The sequence below is a fragment of the Lactuca sativa genome, chromosome 6 (assembly GCF_002870075.4).
Source record: "Lactuca sativa cultivar Salinas chromosome 6, Lsat_Salinas_v11, whole genome shotgun sequence".
In the NCBI taxonomy this organism is placed as follows: Eukaryota; Viridiplantae; Streptophyta; class Magnoliopsida; order Asterales; family Asteraceae; genus Lactuca; species Lactuca sativa.
In genome coordinates this window covers 176,408,041-176,428,737 of record NC_056628.2, presented here as the reverse complement: position 1 = coordinate 176,428,737, position 20,697 = coordinate 176,408,041, and positions in this window count along the sequence as shown.

Sequence of the window (20,697 nt, the reverse complement as noted above, 5' to 3'; positions counted from 1 at the left end):
TATATATGATCATTACAATGCACATTAACTAATAATAATTATACTTCCATCACAAAACTCGAACATCAAATATAATTATATGTTCAACAAGTTAATATAACCAACATCAACAACACATTTAGTAATATCTATGATTATTACGCTGAAAATAAAAAAACATTGATAATAATACAAATATGTAAATATCATATTATTATGGATTTTATATCTTAAGATAAATCAATCACAAATCATATAGAACTGAACAAAATAACCATAAATCTTATTTCATGTTATCTTCAAATAGTATAAACAAAATACAAAAAGTAAATTTTAAGAAATAAAAAATAATAGAAATTTAGATCTATACACTTGTGATCATATTATGTGTCATACTAAGTGATAGGCAAAAATGAAGACATGTTAAATATGAATTTCTTTAATCAACAACAAATTTTTTGATATAACTTTATTATCAACAAAACTTTCAAATAAACATGCTTAATTACACTTAGGGACAGAATCCCAAAACCATATTTAGGATCCTAAAATATTTTTAAAGCCTCAGATTCTGATTATTACCATTATATTTCTAACACGCATAACGGCTATATTTTCATTTATTTTCCTCACATGTGTAGAACTAGTCAAAACAAAACACATTCTCAATGGAATGTCACTTCAACTAAGCTTAAAACCTGGGGATACTAAGTCCTACAACATGCAAATACCTGTTCAAGGAGGATCCCAGAAATTTCGGACTTCTTGTTACTAGCATTAGACTATAAATAACACATGTATTTAGCACAATATATACGATTAGCTCTACCATTACACTTGTACTCACATCACCTTCATCATCTTTATTTCGGTTTTAAATCAATTAAACATATTAAGGCAGGTGATCATTATGACATCCCAATATTTTATGCCGGAGATCCTATAAACGATCAAAGGCTTTCCTTGTAACTCACTTGTCTCACTTTGATCATTATTTTACACTTATATTGCACTAACACCACAGTCTCTCATATAATTTGGTCGAATTACACTTGGTCAATTTTTGACCAAAACAATTTAGCGCCCACGGTGGGGTTGTGGTGTTCATAATCGTTCAAGAAACATGTCTACCTAACCGACCTTATTGTAACGTCCCAAAAATTAAGATTACAAATTTTTGTTTATAAATTAATAAAGCTATTATCCAAAACATTATCATAGAAATCATGGTGAACGAACAAAGTATATCAATAACATCCCAATACATCATAGTAACATAAAATGCGAAACGAGGTGGTGTGTGCACTGCAATCATCCTAGGCTCTTCTCCTTTGAACCAGACGTACCTGAAAATATAAACTGAAAACCGTAAGCACACAGCTTAGTGAGTTCCCCAATATACCACATACCATACATAATAAACATCTAATGGGTCCCGCCATTACCCCCCCCCCCCCTCGACATCGAGCCCCACTCGGTATACATATTTGTCGGTTATCAGGCCCTGCCCGGTATATATATCTTGGGTTTTTATTTAAAAATTCGGCTTCACAACCGGTAAAAATAACTACAGAATCTTTAAAAATGTTGAATAAAACTAAAACTATTTTACCCACCAATGATCATTTTGCAAGAGTTAGAAAGATTAAAACAACCATAGAAGGGAAGCATAACAACCTTTGAAGACTTTAATCCTTATGGGAGGTTGGAAGTTGATGAAGTGTGGCATGAAACTCTAAAACAAGAGTTCTCTAGAAGTATCCACCAAGCAAGAGTAGAACCATCAAAACATGCTAGTATACACTTGTAATTTGTTGTTCATAAGCCTTTGAAATATATACCAAAATATATGTTCAAAGGTGAAGCAAAAAAAGGACTTTGTCTAGCATCAAAATGCAAGAGAATGGAAAAGAAGAAGGGCCTTGAACATCCAAAATATGGCAGCTCCATAGAGAGCACATTGCTCTCGGTTTTAGGCTCCAAATAAGAAGAAGAAGAATCATGCTTGCAAGAACTCCTTTCTAACCTTCCATGCTCTCCCTTATACAAAGGCCAAAAAGCAAGAAGATACCATAAAGCAAAAGCATGAGACATGTTTCTTACAAGCATGGTAAAATTGATTAAATAATTCAAAAGAAGACCATGCTTGGTCTCCTCTCATTTTTCGAAAAAGGCAAGGCACAAAGAAGACAAAAGTTGTCTCATGGCTAGTTCATATATACATACAAATTATCTTTATAAAAATTCAATCTTATTTATAAAGAATTCCCAACATATATATATATATATATATATATATATATATATATATATATATATATATATATATATATATATATATATATATATATATATATATGATTGGTGATCCTTGAATAAGTCAACTCTCGAAGTCACAAAGATTTCTAAGTGATCCTTGAATGACAGAAATCAACATAGTTTTTCAATGAACTCAGTCATCCAATCATATTTAACTTTAACTTTAAAAGTTATGTATTCTTATTTTGTAGTAGACTGTGTCATTATGTTTTGCTTGGATCCCATTCCAACTAAACTTACTCTTCATTCCAAAATTAAGTCATAATCTAATTATAATTCATAATTATCCATATTTACTTAGAAATCAAAATCCTATGTAGCTCTTTACATTAAGATTTTATTCTAAACTAATTATCCCATATACATTCTCTTAGCTCTTCTTAAGTATTCTTAGAATGTTCTCACAATCATCTAGTGACTTAACCATGTATTCATTTTTGTATCTCATGATATGACATAAATGATGGAATCATTTGCCAAGCAAATAGAATATAAATCATTTCATCTAGCTCAACCTATGTGCTAGGTCCTTTGAGACAGACTCAAAAGTTGTCATGTAACAATGCAAAGAGTCATCCAAAGGAATCCTGTATCTTGACCTCTTTCAAGATATCGTCATTTCATGCAAAAAGAATTTAAAAAACCTTTAACATTCATCTTTATCCATCTCTTATAGATTTTACATTCCAAGAATGTATCTTGTCATTCCTAAGTCTTTCATTTTATAAATACTTTCCGAGTCAAAGTGAAAACCACCTTGCATAGGCGGAATGTCATTTCAAATGATTAAGTATGTCTCTTTCATACAAGATTAGGAATATAACTATCCTCCCACTAGTTCTTAGTAAACACACATACACACGTTCTTTTTCATTTTGATATAAAAGCATACCTTGTATCTTTATATTAAAATGTCCATTCCAAACTTGAGATGTTTGCTTTATATCCACAAGTGGATCTTAAGCGTTACACATTTGGTTATGACAACATGGATTAAGAAAACCTTCAGGCTAAGTTATATAGATATCTTCTAGTAGATGTCTATTTAGAAAAGCGGTCTTTCTTGAAATCTATTTGCTATATCTCATATTAAAATATGAAGTTATAGTAAATAATATCCTTGTTAATCTAATCATAGCTACTTATGAAAAGGTTTGATCACATTCAATGTCATGAGTATGATAAGGACTATAGTCAATGACATGAGTATGAGAAAATTCTTATATAACAAGTATTACTAAATGTGTGTGTATATATATATATATATATATATATATATATATATATATATATATATATACACATGTATATATTCTTTCTAGAAGAATCTCTTACTCCTTCTAGCCTTGCTGTAGAGAGGAAGATTAATCAAGCCCATACTTGATTATTAAACATGGATTACATCTTAATGTTTATGACTCTAAGTCATTTGTCAAATCCAAGATCTGATATAACATTTTGATAGTTGATGGTTTAACTAGAAACCATCAAGAATGCATCAATGAGAGATTACACATTTCTCAAGTCATATATGATTTATACCATTATTGTAAACAATTTGTGTTTATGAATAGCTACTATTCATGTTCAACAATTCCTTATTGAAACTAGCGCCAATAATTGTTACATCCGACTATGGTTCTTGAGCTGCTTCAAGTTCCACGCGTCTCCCACTTGCTTTGTCATTAGAAACTTGTTTTCTGCTAACTCAGCTTTCAGAGGAATAAATGAACTTATTCTTGGTGAGTTTGTATATAATAATCTAAATGCCTTTTTAGAATATTCTACAATTATGTAATTAATTGGTGTTTGTATTCTATATACAATTAATAGTGATTGAAGTATAATCCCAAAAAGGTTAAAAGGAGGACATTTCTACCGATTAGAAACTAAACTATATCAAGTAAAGTTTAATTCACCCTTTATTATGGCGAATGCTTTAGATGGTACTACTGGGTTGTATCTTGTGCTCAATCATAGACATTCATTAGAAAGGAAGTCATACACCAAAGTGTATAGTTTCTTATTAATTATTTTCTCTACACTTTAGTGAAAATATTATTAGGAATCTTGTATATATAAATAAGATTCACATATGTCAAATAAACTACATTATTTGTCTTCAAAGATCCATTTCTTGAAGTTAGAATATGTGGTTTTCATTTATACAATAAAGATAACAATGTCATGGATAAGTTTAAGTTAAAACAAGTTTAAGTCAAAAGTGCTTGCATATAGAACTTATTTTTATTTATAAAATGTTGATATTTACTTTGTAATTCTATTAAGAGATCTAGTCTCAGAAATAGAACTCAACCATTATAAGCTCATACCTAAATTGATATATTCTTGTAATTAGAAGCAAAGTCCTTTTTGAGTTGCCCTCATAACTAGAACTTAGTTAAAATGACATTTTTTGAGAGATGATAATTTATTAAATTATTATATGATTAATAAACTAATTGGAAATTATGAGGAAATGATTTGTTAATATATTATATGATTAATATATTACTTGGAAATATATAATTGATTTGTTAATTTATTATGTGATTAATAAATTAATATGAGATCAATTCTTAAATAATTGATTTGTTAATTTATATGATAATAAATTAATATGAAATCAATGAGAATTAATTAATTATTAGTCAGAATTAATCTGGAATTAATTTGGGATTAATTGGAATTAACTAAATATGCAAGGGTGAATTATATTTGTTCATAGTTGAGCAAGGAAAGACAATTCTAGAACCTACCATCATATGGACAGTTTTGAGAGCTCTTTTAGGGTTTCCAGAAGCTTCATGGTAGTAAATAAGGAAAAGATTTGAACTGAGATTAAATCTATTATTTAATCATTCAAATCTTGTTTTGTCCTTAACTTACCTAAACTATAAATAAGACCCTTGAGGCACTTCAATTCATGGTTTTCACTTCCTAAAAGGTTGTGAATGAAAATTATACCTTCTTCTTCTCTCTTATATTGTCTCCTAGTTCTAGGGTTTGGGTGTGAGCCATTAGAGGCACCACCCTTTTGGTGCTAAGCTTTCCAAGACCAACAACTACAAGGGCTTGGAGTGATTTATTTACTACAACAAATCAAATGTATGTAACTCTAATTCTTGTATTGTATTTTGAGTATATTAGGGTTCATATAGATTTTGTTGCACTACTAGAAAACAGCCCTTTAATGACGCGCAAACAATGACACTCGCTGATAAAGGACGCGCATTTGTACGTGCCCTAAAAAATAATGTCAATTTTGCAAAATTTGAAGGATAGAGGATACGCATTTGTGCGTGCCCTAAAATTAGCGTCAGAAAAGAAAATAAATGAAATGCGGAGGGCGCCTTTCATAAAACGTGCCTCCTCTAAATGTGTAGTTTTATAAAATTTTAATGAAACACGCGTTTTTAAGGCGGGATTTCACCTGCCTATTAAATCCCAAAAATTAAAACCCCCCGCCTCTTCCAAGCCCTAGGGCCTTCGTCATATTCTTCTTTATAGTTATCAGTCAAAACTTAAGCAACATTCTCTTCCATTTTGATTTAGAACGATCATTCACTACAATGTTGGGTATGAGTTTTTGGATAACGCTTTTGATGATTCTGATGATGTATCAGTTAGTCGGCAACAAGAAAAATAGAAGATAGAAGAAGAAGAATAAAAGCGAACAAACGGGATTTCTTGACCTAGTGTGTTAATCCCTGATCAGGTCTTTTGAGCGAAGAGGAGATCTGAGGCTCAACTGAAGAAATATGAGCGCTTCTAGGTGGGTTTGCTCTGGTCGCCCATTCTTTTAACGTATACTACATCACCACCTCAATTAGCTGCCTAAAGGTCAGTCACTCTCTCTTTTCCAACCCCGTTCCGCTTTCTGCCCACATCTTGCTTCGTCTTGCGGCCACATATCACCGCCTTATGTTTCACTTGTATATTTATTTTTCTTTCTATTATTGACTAATCCTATTTGCTCTAAACACAGTCGATGGTCTCGCATCTTCTCATTGTATGATAGGGACAGAGGTCCGTGACAGCTAACGTTCCTCTATCATACCTGAGAGGATGATGCTTTCATGGAACACATCTTACACCGGCTTCCCCCTTTTCCGCCTCAATGGGATGAATCGCCTTCTCCTTCCTTCATACGTAAATTAAAAAATACGATTTTTGTTTTAGCTATGGACAGATGTCGTTGTCGCAATTTAGGCCAACTGGTCGGTGGAGTCTAGGTTAGCGAATAACACCCATACGATGATCTTTGGGTTTCTTTCTTTTCCTTATCCTACAAACTAATATGTTTTTTCTGTTTTTTTTAATTAGGGAACCTTGATTATTACCCTAATGATCGATCATGGAAAGAGGTTGGTGTCATCTATGGTGTTATTAGCTGTCTCAATAAGCCCTAGGTTAAATAATGATCGCATGTGTTCTAACGACATGGTACACCTGAATCGAACTTCCCCTATTTAACTCAAATTTGCAGTTGTGATATAGAATACTTGAAATTTTTTTGTTTGTCTATGATATAGAAGCAACAATCTGGTAGTAGTGGTACTAGTAATCAATCTCATATGCCAAGCTCTTGAATTAACACATAATCATACCAAACTACTCCATCAAATTAGGTAAACCTTCTAGAGTCTTTTCTACAGTTTTAATCAGAGAAATATTACATAATCATGAGAAGTTTGTGTCTGCAGATGTTGCAGAGACAATGCATGGATTAAAAATGAAGAAGACAGAAAAAGCTAGGAATGGAAGAAATGAGAATGCGTAATGAGCTTCATTGACAGGTGAATGTCTTCAATTTTTTGTTGGTGGTCCACATTTCTTTTTCCTACTATGTGTCCTTCACATTAACTTCTATTCCTTACATAATGGTTTGGAAATCAACTAATTATATTGAGATTTTAAGTAACACAATTGTCTATCACTTTGGGTGGGACAAAAGATTACCAATTTTTTGTCCCTTTAACATCAGTTGAGTCTCATTTCAATGCAAGCCAAAATGCAATACAACCTCTTGCATATAACATTTCAGTCATTTAGTAAAGCAGTAAAACATTAGAAAATAGAAAGGGCTAAACTGAGGTCTTGTTTAAATAGAAACACATGTTAATCTGGTGATGAGGTACTTAATCTACTCATTTAGAAAGCAAAAAAATTATTAATTAACTTTTATTAGCTTTTGGCAGTTGTTGGTGCTCCTTATGATACCCTAGAAGAAGTCATTGGAATCAGAGATGGAAATGGAAATGGTGCTCCTTATCTGATGCTCCAAATGGTTTTGACACCAAACCTATAGGACAATCCACAAGCAATAGCATTTGGGATACATCTAATGGGTTGGTCGAACAACACCATTGCCATATAAAAAACCTGTTACGCAGGCTGCTGAGGTTCCTCCCTCTTATATCTTTTATCTTTTATTTTGTGAATCTGTTATCGATTCTCTCTATATAATATAACCACCATCTGTGTAGGATTTTACTCTCAAAGAACATCTGCCAAAGTCAACTCCTATGACCCGTATTGGTCAAGGTCATGAGACAAGTTCATTTAAATCCAACTTTGCGTCTTGGTCAGCAGCTTCAGCAGCCTCTGTTCCTGAGGAAACTAGAGGAAAAATAGCAGGTAGATTTGTTATGTATTTTTATTACATGGGACATGGCTTTTTCGATTTTCTAGGGCTATTTTCGACTTTTTCTAAAACTAGCACTCTTGTTCTCATTACTAGCTCTGCTGAAGCAACAAGGCGCTTTTGTCAAAGGTTAGACAAAAACGGCTCCTGTAGAGGAGGATGTTCCACCTTTGCTTGGAGAAAATGGAAAAATTAAGGTTTCAGATCATAAACTTGTTGCCACATTTAGATTTAATGTAGAAAGATAAAATAATTAGTTATATTTATATATTTGGTTTGAATTGGACAAGGAAATTACAATTCTTTGTCACACCTAATAAAAAACGGGACATGGGCATCTCTTTTCTGTGTAAAAGACGAGAATGCCCTTGCAACAACCATGAATAAAGTTAGTTTTTTTGGTGTGTGGGATGATTATTGATTAACTTAATAATTAATGTTGGTTTGAATTGGCAGCCATAGTATCAGGTGGAAAGGGTACAACACAAGACAAAATTAGAACCCTGAGGGAAGCGGGTGTGACAGTGGTGGAATCACCAGCAAAGATTGGAGCTGCTATGCTTGAGGTTTTTAAACAGAGGGGTCTTGTTTGAGTGAAGAACATGTATTAAGAAGAATAAGAAGAAACCATTTCCAGTTCAGAATAAAGAAGATAAACACCCAGGCGAGTTTATATGGTTGGATTTTAACCTTATTGAGTATTTTTAGCAATCTTTCTATTTTTTTTCTTTATGAAGCCAAAGCCAAAGCCACGTGCCATGACATATTTTCTTATTAGTTTTGCAAACTTGAAAAAAGTACAGGGATTTGGAATTGAGATAACTGTTTTTAGATTTTACTTATGTGTCAAAAAATTCCAAAAACTTGACAAGAAATGTCTGAGTATTGCTAGTATTAACTACCAGATAATGAACATAACCTTGTTTAATCTATATTGGAAATTTTGTAAAATCATCACGTGAATACATATCCAAAAATTGTGAATAATTTTGGATCTCAGATTCAAATGTTCGTGAATACGCCTAGTTATTAGTAGTCATATTCTAGAAAATATAATTAAATGAAAAAGATTGTTCAACCTTGTAGATGGAGATTGTCTGTTTCTTGAGATTCTTGCTGCTGGAGGAAAGGTTTGTAAATTAAAAATATTGACAAATACACCAACAATAGCCACAAACAATATGCAAGGACATGGATTATTTCTATAATATATTAAACAAGGGTCATTTATGTAATTTCTATAATATTTAAGGACATGGAACAATTCTATAATTTTATTGTTACGCATGGGCCATTTCCGTAATTCAGCAATATGTATGACTGCGACCATTTCTGTAATTTCCTGTTGCACAAGGACTAGATCTATAGTTTTGCCGAACAATGGGTTGTTACTGTAAATTATTACACAAGGGCAATTTTTGTAAATTCATAGGAACCATGTCTGTAAATCCACAAGGACCATTTCTATAAATGCATAGTGAACATTTATATAACTTCTGCAATATGCAATGACAAGGGCGATTGGTGTATTGTACAATTTAGTAATTGAATTCTATTTGACAACTTTCTTGATAACGTGATCACTTTTTCTTCATGTAGTTTGTGATTGTTGTAATATAAGTCAGCACAGTTTTGATCTATGAATGTAATATAAGTCAACATATACTCTGATTTTTAATTTTTTTTTGTTCTTTTATATATTCATAGATGAGTATCAGCATGTCAAGAAGTCCTTTAAAGCTGATAAATTTTCCTCGATCAAATATATATTCTTTACAGCTCAGGTAAATTTTCTTATGGTAAAAAAATATGTTGCCTGGAAAAAATTTTTGAAATCCATAAATACTGCAAAAACTTTTCTACCTTAGTAAATTACATAATTGGACCTTGTAGTTTGGTGGAATCTAATTTTGATTTTTGTTGCATGGCTCGTCCTTGTGGTTTCATTTTATGTGCAACGTTGGTCCTTGAGTCATTGAATCGTTAAATCTAACTACTAAGCTGTTAGTTTTTTTTTTAAATATGAACATTTTGCCCTTGGGCCAAACTAATAAAAAACACGCCATACGGTCCAAATTTGTAATTTACTATATGTATATGCATATGCATATCTATATATTTAAGTATATTTACAAATAAAAAACACACCATTTTGGACCCTATGGTGCTTTGTTATTAGTTTGGTCCAACGGCAAAATGGTCATGTTTAAAAAACTAACAACTGAGTAGTTAGATTTAATGATTTAATGACTCAGGGACCAAGGTTGCGCATAAAATGAAACCACAAGGACGAGTTGTAATACCTTTGCTTTACGCACCTATGATAATATCTATTGGTTGTAGCTAAATGAGTTGTAATTGTTTGGATATAGGACATATGGTGGTCAAATGAAGTTGTGTACAAAATGTTATATGAAATGGATGTGGGAGTATTATGTGGATGCTACAATAGGTAGGTAAGCTTCAATTTCTACCTTTCAATTTCTCTCATAAGTTGAAATTTTGATTTCTAGTTTCCATGGATCCAACCTTAATGTTTTCATCCTCAAAGGTAATACATGTTTGCTGAAATACCAGACGACTAAGAACAGATATAGACTCTACAAATGGTCAGGTGGGTATTTTTTTTTTCTGAAATTGACATAACTATATCTTTGATAGTCATGTTTGCTTTTTCGGTTGTGCAAGGACAATTAGATGGAGTTTGACAGCACATGGAGCTAGGGAAGTGGGACATCAAATAGAACAAATGTAGCTAGGGTAATTGTTTTCTGAATTTGACATAACTATATCTTTGATTTTGTTTTTCATCTTACCTTAAGGCTGCAACTATAGTTCAGGTACTATGGATGAATTATGTTTGTAAAGTATTTAAGAAATGATTAGAAACAAGGGTGAATTTGTACAGATTAGTTAGCTACTTGCAGGTTGATCTTGAATAAGCAAAGGGGCAATGGATTGTATTTTTTGTTACAACTTTTATTGATTTGTTTTATCTTTCCATGAAACGATATTTGTATGACATTAAATTTATGCAATGGATTCTATTTTTTGTATATGATATTTTATTTTCTATTATGAAACATTAAATACAAATTTAATTCGAAAACAAGCAAATCTATAAATAATATTTTTTTAAACATTTAAAATTATGATACGCAAAAATTTGTGTCATCTTCATTTATGACATGGGCTTTCTCAACATGGGCTTTCTTGATACGCATTGCGTGTCGTAAACGTGCGTCGTAATTGCACGTCGTCTCTCTTTATGACAGGGCCTTCCTTGACACGCATTTGCGCGTCGTCTGAGCCTTTTACGACACGCAATGAGCGTCGTAAAAGGCTGTTTTTCTAGTAGTGTTGTTTATATTATGTTACATTCAAAGTGTATGATGTAGATCCCTTAGTTTGCATGTGACCTTAAGTGTTAATCGAAATTCTACAAACAAATAGTTCAAGTAACCTATAAAACCAATCAGTGGTATCCGAGCTACTTGGTGTATCCTTGAAAGCACATTAGTTTAATCGAACAAATTTTTTTGTTAAACTGTGATCATGACATGATAGAGGCTTTGTCACGACGCTGAGCTTAGCTCAATTCCAGAAACTCGGGATTTTCTACCTAATTTGATTTATGTGGTTGTTATTTGGTAATTATTTGTTTCAATTTCTGCCAAATCCGATTTTGCATAACTAAGATGATTAAAATAAAAAAGCTAAATATTATGAGATAATTCTAAACAATTTAATGTTTAATTATAAGATTAATTAAAATTATCCTTATGGATTTAATAATTAATTTAATTATAAGACTAATTAAAAGATAATTATAAATCCATGATAGGTTTAAACGGTTTAATTAAGTATATGATTAATTTAGATAATTAATATTTAAACCTTGTGTTTTAAAAAGTTTTTAAAAACACCTAATATATATTTATTAAACGTCTAATACTATATGTATAAGAAAAGTCAGTCGAATCAATAGTAGGCCTCATTCACGAAGCCCCACTCTAAGAGGGGTTAATCGACTATGAGTCGTTAGTGGAGCGTGCGTGATTAACTGATAGGCCTGACAATCGTGTCATGTTCGGATTGGCGTGTCGCGGGTTGGCGGTCAAAATATGTCAACCCAAACACGATCCATTTAAATATACAGGTCATAGGTTGGCGGGTCATGGGTTGGCGTGTTTGGAACATAAACTCATATGTGACCCGCCAACCAATTTATTTATACGGGTTCACAGGTTGGCAGGTTAAAAAATCGAATTTCATAAATAAAATTGACAATTAAACATGAATAAGTTCTTAATGGTTGATGCAAACATATCTGAATTTTAGACATTTAAGTCTTAAACATCCAAATGAAAATTAAAAACATTCATAGAAACATGTTACACACTTAGCCTTATAGGTTACGACTTACAACCTTAGACCATCCACCATAAGTCAAAATGTCAAAATAGTCAAATGGTCTATGAATCAATGATATATATTATATAATACTTATTAAATATTAAAAATTGATACATAAATACATTTAAAAATAAAATAATTTTTTTTATTAAGAATATAAACGGATTGGTGGGTCAACCCGTTTATTTTTTGAGAAACCCATATATGACCCGTTTAATAAACGGGTTGGTGGGTTGGCGGGTTGAAAAACTCAACCCAAACCTATTTATTTCGTGTCGTGTTGCGGGTCGTATCGAGAATTGTCAACCTTATTAACTGGCACACTAAAATGGGACTATAAAGATGAAATGATGAAACAACTCATGTCTGTAATTGTTGATGGAGCGTGTGTGGTTAACCGACACATCAATGGGAGATTATAAAGCGATCGGGGGTGTTTGAGTAGGTTTGCATGGTTATTCACATCTTAACTGTGATCCTAGACATTCGAGTCATAATTGTTAAGAGCATAATTTGAGATTAAACATGTCATTGATGTTTCAATGAAAATCTCAAAAGATCTAGGAGTTTCATATGATTAAAATTAGTGAAATGTTTCCACCTACCTAACATAGTTTCATGATATGACTACGATATCCCTCTTCATATTACTAAAGGAAAAATATGGATCTTAGCCTTAATTTAATTTATGAGTTAATAATTACGGATTAAAATCAACTAACTTGAATTCTCTCTTCTCCCAATTTTCGATGTCTTATGAAGATAGAAATGGTCTTCCTCTTTCTTATGGAAATGGTTTTCCTCAATCTTCTAGAGATGGTCTTCCACATTCGAGTTGAAGTGAAATTGTATTCACTTCCTTAGGAAATGGTGGAACTGGACTTCTTCTTTCTTCAACTCTTCCACCTCCTCCGCTAGTGACTCTCCTAATGTCACGTTTACCTTAAGTTGAGAGATAGGAAACAACTTAACCCCTATTGGCATGTAAACACAAAAATGGAAATTCTATGTGTGCGTATGTTCTGAAAATGAAATCATGCATCGACAAATTAGAAAGAATGGGTATCGTATTCCCGGATGAGCAAGCCATTGATTTGGTTCTTATCTTTCTTCTAAAGTCATATCGTCAGTTCATTGAGAACTTTCATATAAGGAATATCGATGTGACCTAAATTTTGGCAGTTGCTGAAGCAATAATGCTTAAGAACACAACTGAAGCCGAAATGCTTAAGAGTTCTAATTCCAAGAATTCCATGGACATTGGCAATGTTAACATTGGTGATCTAGAAAATATTTCTCTTCCCAATGGAAAGAGATTGGGCAAGGTTAAACTGTTTGATCATATGGTAAAGAGAAAGGCTCGTTTTGAGATCATTCCCAATGTTGACCCCGATGAGTCCGTTTGTTTTGACTGCCAATTTAAGGGTATTGTAGGATCTAAAAGAAAGACAGAAGCTTAAGCAAAGTGAGCTAAATCTGATCGTGTGAAATGGACTTTTGTCGCATGGTTCGATGGTTAGAATTTGGAGCTGCTACTAAGGAGTTAGAATAGTTTTAATAGATTTCTATAACTCTTCGGAGATGTCTAGAAATATAGTATTGCCTTATTTATATTTCCTTGCAATGGCATTAATAAATTTGTTAATTATTTTTCTAATAATAGCAATATTAATAGTGGATATTGCTTCTTCTAGAACATGCTTGTGGTATTATCATAATTGACCAAGTGAAAAGAAATCTCATCACCAAGTTTCAGTTGTACAAAAAACTTGGAGTTATACAATTAGAATTGCATGATGCATGAGAATCTTTTTCCTTGAAAAAGTATGATTGATTCATTGTTCACATGTTTATGTGAGACAAGTCAAGGACTAGTGGATCAAGTACACGTTGACATGGACTGTTCAGATCCACTACAAGGTATGATAACTCTATTCGTCACGATTTATGATGCTTCAGCAAATGTGGTTATTTTTATAAGTTTAAACATAATTCTAATAATTTTGAAAGGGTTCAAAGAGTAGCAGAACAAATAGAATAATTTTTTAGGAAGAAAAATAAAAGATTCTCCAATTTTAAAAGAAAGGAGAGTACTTTAGTATCGTGTTTTATGATCATCTTGGTAATTGTGGAATTGTATCACAATTGACTCCTCCAAGAACATATTAGTGCAATTGTTTGACTAAGAAGAGGAATCGAACATTATTGGAAATGGTTCGATTAAAGATGAATCATATGTTGTTCCAATCAAGTTTTAGAATCATGCTCTAGTAACTATAAAAATATCTTGAAACTCATTTCAAACTAAGTAGGTTGATAAAACCACATAATATGTGGAGTAAAGAATGCTTTCATTACTCTAGCACATTTAGAATTGAAGTTTGATGTTTTCGTTAATCAAAAAACGAAAGATAAACCGAGTCCAATTCTATGAAGTGTTTTCTTGTTGGGAATCCATACAAACTTTTAAATATTTGTTTTAGGTCGTCAAGGAATGTTTCTTGAGAGAAAACCCATATGACAAGAAGTCAGTGGGAGTTGTATTGGTCTTGAGAGTTGCAAGAGTCAACCAAAAATGAACATTTTAGTTATCACTAGCATGTGATCTGAGGTTGAAAACTTGTTATGTTGGCATATTCTTATTTCTGTGCACTTCCAGTTGAGTTGGAAATGATTTTGATTTTGATGTTCTTCATTTAAATGCAAAAATAAAGCGCGTTGATCAGTGAAAGTACGCTGATTAATATCAGTAAGCTACTAATGACACGAAAGGACTGGCAGGCCTTTACCTGCTAGAAGGTAGAAGATCAAGAATATCAAGGTTCAGTCATGAAGGAAAACTAAGGTTGAAATTGCTTTGTCCTAAACCTTCTCTTATGATTTTAGGTTGGAAATGATACATTCACATGGATGGGAACATATGCATCATCAAGTCTAAGTGGCAAAAAGTTTCGCTCTAATTCATGTAAATGATTATGAGGAAATACTTTTGCTGATAGATTATAAAGATCAATATGGATATTGGGTATGTTAATTGCATTCTCAAATTCACAATATGATTATAGCTTCCCTATTTATATTTTAAATGGTGAGGAATGGAAAGGAATTGGTTGAACTTTCAAGGGATTTATCTATCAGTATTGAAAAAGGTTTGAACATTAACATACACATTATCCAATTAAGGTGTATAAGCTTAAGAAGTCTAGTTAAAGACTTAACAAAGCATCGCGTAACAAAAATATGCACTTCCTTAAGAAAGTCAAACGATATTGATTTCTATAAGTCCAGTTGATTTCTGGGTACATGTCAAAGCTAGTGGGTGCGTAATTTTTATCCTAGAATTACATGTTGACAATAATGTTCGTAGGGAAAAATGTCTTTAGTTTGCAAATTGCAAAGTTTGGAAATTGTTTTGCTAAAAGTGGACTTAATGGAGAGGGCATTCATACTTTAGTTGGAATCTGAAGGTTTAGATCAAATGGTTTAATGGAACTTAGTCAAAGACATATGTGAATAGCATGTTGAAATGTTTCAACATAGGAGATTTAATATATAGAAATATTATAGCAAGGAATTGAATAGATATCAAATCCTTATAAAGGATATAATGAGTCGAGTCCAATATGCTTCGGATATAGGATCGATCACATACGCTATAATATTATCTTATTCTAAAATTTTCAATTGCCTTTGGCATTGTGTGAAAATGATTATACTTTCATGTGAATAAAGTTTTAAACAAGATTTAAGAACATTATGAGGTTTATCGAAGATTGGTTACTTGTGGAAAGTTAGGAGTATGATATTCTTAGGATGGACCATAGTGACACATTCTGGATTGAGATGATTCTTGGTCAGAATTGATGGTCACGTGGGAACATGAAATGTTTCCATAATGGGAGATGCTTATAGAATCTACATGTGAATTGTAAACTTTAATGCAAGAGAAGTGTTCAAGGAGTGTATCTTCAATTTGTGACTTCATAACCATGGAAATGTTTCTTGTAACAAGTTCTAGTGAAGTATTCTTTAATATTGAAGGCTTAGTCCTTGTGACTTTGGAACCTCAATATCATAAAATGATAATGCATGTAAAAATGAAATTCCACTGCATATTGGATAGTGATAAAAATATGGACTGTGAAATGAGCATCATTGGAGTAATGTCCAATCGATCTGTTCTCAAAGGAAGAACCATAAAAAGTCATAGTATGCATGTTTATAACATGGCATGATTGATGTTATTCAAGAGGTTAGTTGATTACTCGCAACATTATACAATGAATAAATTTGTAATTGATATGGTGATTAAATAATATGAATTTATTTATATTCAGTGGGTATGATACCATAGTTAATTAATTTATTATTGTATTTCACTTTGCATGTTTTATTTCCCTGAGTAATTAAAATATTATTCAGAATTCCACAGTCGTTCATACTTTTGGAAGTAAGTAGTAAATTACGACCATCATGAATCGATTGTAGATTGTCCATAGAGATTGGACATTGCATGGGATTGCTACAATATTCATGAGTACTTAGAAAATGGAGATTTTGAGTATTGGATAAAACCACGCTTAGAGATTAGTTTATGTATTTTATCACGAGTAATTTTAAGACAATAATATCTTCTATTTTTCAAACAGAGATACATAAGTTGTAATTGCAAGTCGGTTGTGAATTGGTGTTGTGTAAACACATCAGTAACATGATATTATAAAACATATTATCATATCTAATTTGATAAGTAAAGGTTACAATTATGTAGTCAAAGTTTATTCGTTCCTTTTGACTTAACAGGAAAAACGATATCTTTGGGGCCCTGGATGATTTGTTGCGAACATCTGAAGTTCTTGACTGAGCCCAAACTAAATTGATGTGTTCAATTAGTAGCCTAAATTCAGTCTTCATGAATCAGGAAATCGAAAAATGGAATCTTGGACTATGAGATTGATTCTAATCTATGTTTCACCTCCATATGATATCTTATAAAATGAAGGAATAGCTGATCACTTATCTTAGGGCCAAAGTTTGATTTCAATATGAGTTCGGCAGTGGCTTTGCAAAGGACACTTGGTTTGGTTCATGGTTATACTTGCAATTGTAGTTATAGGCTTATCCAAGTAGGAGACTGTTGGATAAGGTGTCTAAGGTCATAAATAAATTGGTATATTCTTGTAGTTAGAAGAAAAATCTTTTTTGGGTTGCCATCATAACTAGAACTTAGTTAGAATGACATTTGTAGAGAGAGGATAATTTATTAGATTATTATATGATTAATAAACTAATAGGAAAGTATGAAGAAACGATTTGTTAATATATTATATGATTAAGATATTAATTGGAAATAGATAAATGATATGTTAATTTATTATGTGATTAATAGATTAACATGAGATCATTTGTTAAATTAAATTAATATGAAATCAATGAAAATTAATTAATTATTAGTCTGAATTAATTTGGAATTAATTAAAGGTGTAAGGGGTGAATTGTAATTGTTCATAGTTGTACAAGGAAAGACAATTCTAGAACCTACCATCATATGGATGGTTTTGGAAGCTCTTTTAGGGTTTCCAAAAGCTTCATGGTAGTAGATAAAGAAAGAATTTGAATTGGGCTTAAATCTATTATTTAATCATTGAAATCTTGATTTGTCCCTAAGTTACCTAAACTATAAATAGGACCCTTGGGGCACTTAAATTCGTGGTTCTCACTTCCCAAAAGGTTGTGAATGAAAATTATACCTTCCTCCTCTCTCTTCTCTTGTATCCTAGTTCCAAGGTTTGATTGTGAGCGATTAGAGGCATCATGCTTTTGGTGCTAAGCTTTCCAAGACCAACAACTACAAGGGATTGAAGTGATTTGTTTAGTACAACAAATAAAAGGTATGTAACCCTAATTCTTGTATTGTATGTTGATTATATTAGGTTTCATCTAGATTTTGTTGTTCATATTATGTTACATTCAAAGTGTATGACATAGATCATTTAGGTTGCACGTGCCCTTAAGTGTTAAGTGAAATTCCGCAAGCACATAGTTCTTGTAACCTATAAAACCCATAATAATAAGGGATATTCATTCCCAAAGGTTCTAAAACAAGAAGTCAAGACTCAAGAATATGCGAATTCTTACCACCAAAGAATAAGATAAATCCCCTAAATGCAAAACATTTCCAAAACACGCCTTTTCTTTAATTAAGATCGTCCCCGAATTATAAAATATAATATCAAGTAGAGGAAAACACTTAAGGGATACATAGAATCAAAATCATATTTATATCCGAAATTTTACTTTAAATAATGGGAAAGACATATAACATGATCATATAGTGGGGATAGTATTCTAAGATAAAGTACTCACCCTGGTCCTAAGTTTCCAACACCAAGCTTTTTCTTTACTTAAGTTACACCACTTGATCTCTATCCAATTGAATCACCTCAAATGAATTCCAAGATATTATTCCTTCCTTTAAGCTTGGGTACCTCTTAGACACCACCTATTGTCATTTCCAAGTATTTATTACCAAAATGACCAATATACCTTTATAAGTTTTTTATCATTTAGACTTTCCCCATAAGCTTATATATTTCATATGAATGTATATATGTTATTATTTTCAGAACCCAAAATGGTTTATTAAGTCACTTATTATGTTCTTAATTCCAAAACATAGTTTTTATGGTTTCAGAACCTTCCTCATGTTAAAAAAGAGCATATACGAAAATCGTGCACAATTTTTGAGTCCGAATGAAAAAGTTATGACCAAAACCATTTTTTTCATTGGTGACATGAAATCAGAACAATGGATACGACCTGTGTCAAATTGACATGACCTGTGCCGTGCGCAACATGTCAAAAATGGCCAAAATCTCACTTTTATGCATCGTACTTTAGTCCCAATGCATCCAAACATTCTGCAACTTACCTAAATGACTCAAGGAGCTTCAAATACACGCTGAAACACTTCAATTGACATAAGAAAGGATCTCCAAAAGGTTCATATACTTGGAATAAACATAATTTTCCAAAATTAATCCACAATTCCAATTGAAATACAAATGGGGGATATGAAGCTCAAAATGCACCAATTCACTATGTGTGAATGATAAATTTCAACCAACAAGATCAAACATGATTTCTACAACTTAAAACATGTGGATTTGATAGGTCATGAAGTGTATTTGCCTATTCGATGAGATCCAACCTTTATATGAACTTCAATGAAGCTCAACCTCTCATAAAAGCTTATCAAATACCAATTCAAGCATGAATCACAACAAGGTGACTAGGATTTTGTGATAGAGTACATTGTTTAAGAATGAAAACAATCTTGTAACATTATTTGATTCATCAAAGTTGGATCTATGGACTCTAAAATCAAAAACACTAAATCAACACTATTAAAGTAGATTTAAACCAACCATCAAGGAATTTCACAATTGGTCACAAATGACAAATAGAACATATATTTGAAGTTAAAATACATTCATTAAGCAAAAAATAAAACTCAAATATAGATTAAAATTACTAGATTCGGATTCCATTTTCTAGGGTTTGGAAAACCCTTCAAAACAACCCAAATCATCCATAACTCACAACTATTAGCTAGTTGGAGCTTAGATATAGATCATTGATTGAAACTACATCATAGATTTCATAAGAACATCATATATTGAAGAAGAAATTGGACTTAGAATATCCATAAGACCATTAATAAAAATTTGAAGAGAAAAGGAGAAGGAAACTACCTTTAGTTGCTAGTTTGAGAAGGAATTTCACAATTCTTCAAGTGAAATCTTCAAGCATCAAAGTAACATGGATTTTGGAGGTAAAATTAATCCATGGAGAGGCTAAGAAGATGAAATTGTGAATGGGGGAAATAAGAAAGAAGGATGCTTCAAGTAGACCAATCTATGGTCACTTATACATTTCTAGTCCCTCATTACAAAAGCTCTTTCAAAATGACTCCAAACGAACTAAGAAACTTCTAATATCTTCCAAAATGGTACCTTTCCGTCATAAAATGTAAAAAGTTTGTCTAGGTCACTAAGTTGGTCACTCTCAAGTCAAACCTAAGTTTCTCCCTTTTGACGCAAATGACCATTCTAACAAAAATACTTGACTAAAATTCTATTATTTTAAAATACCAACTAATAAAAAGATTATTATTATTATTATTATTATTATTATTATTATTATTATTATTATTATTATTATTATTATTATATTATATATTGTTGTTGTTGTTGTTATTATTATTATTATTATTGTTGTTGTTGTTGTTGTTGTTGTTGTTGTTGTTACTATTATCATCATCATCATCATCATTT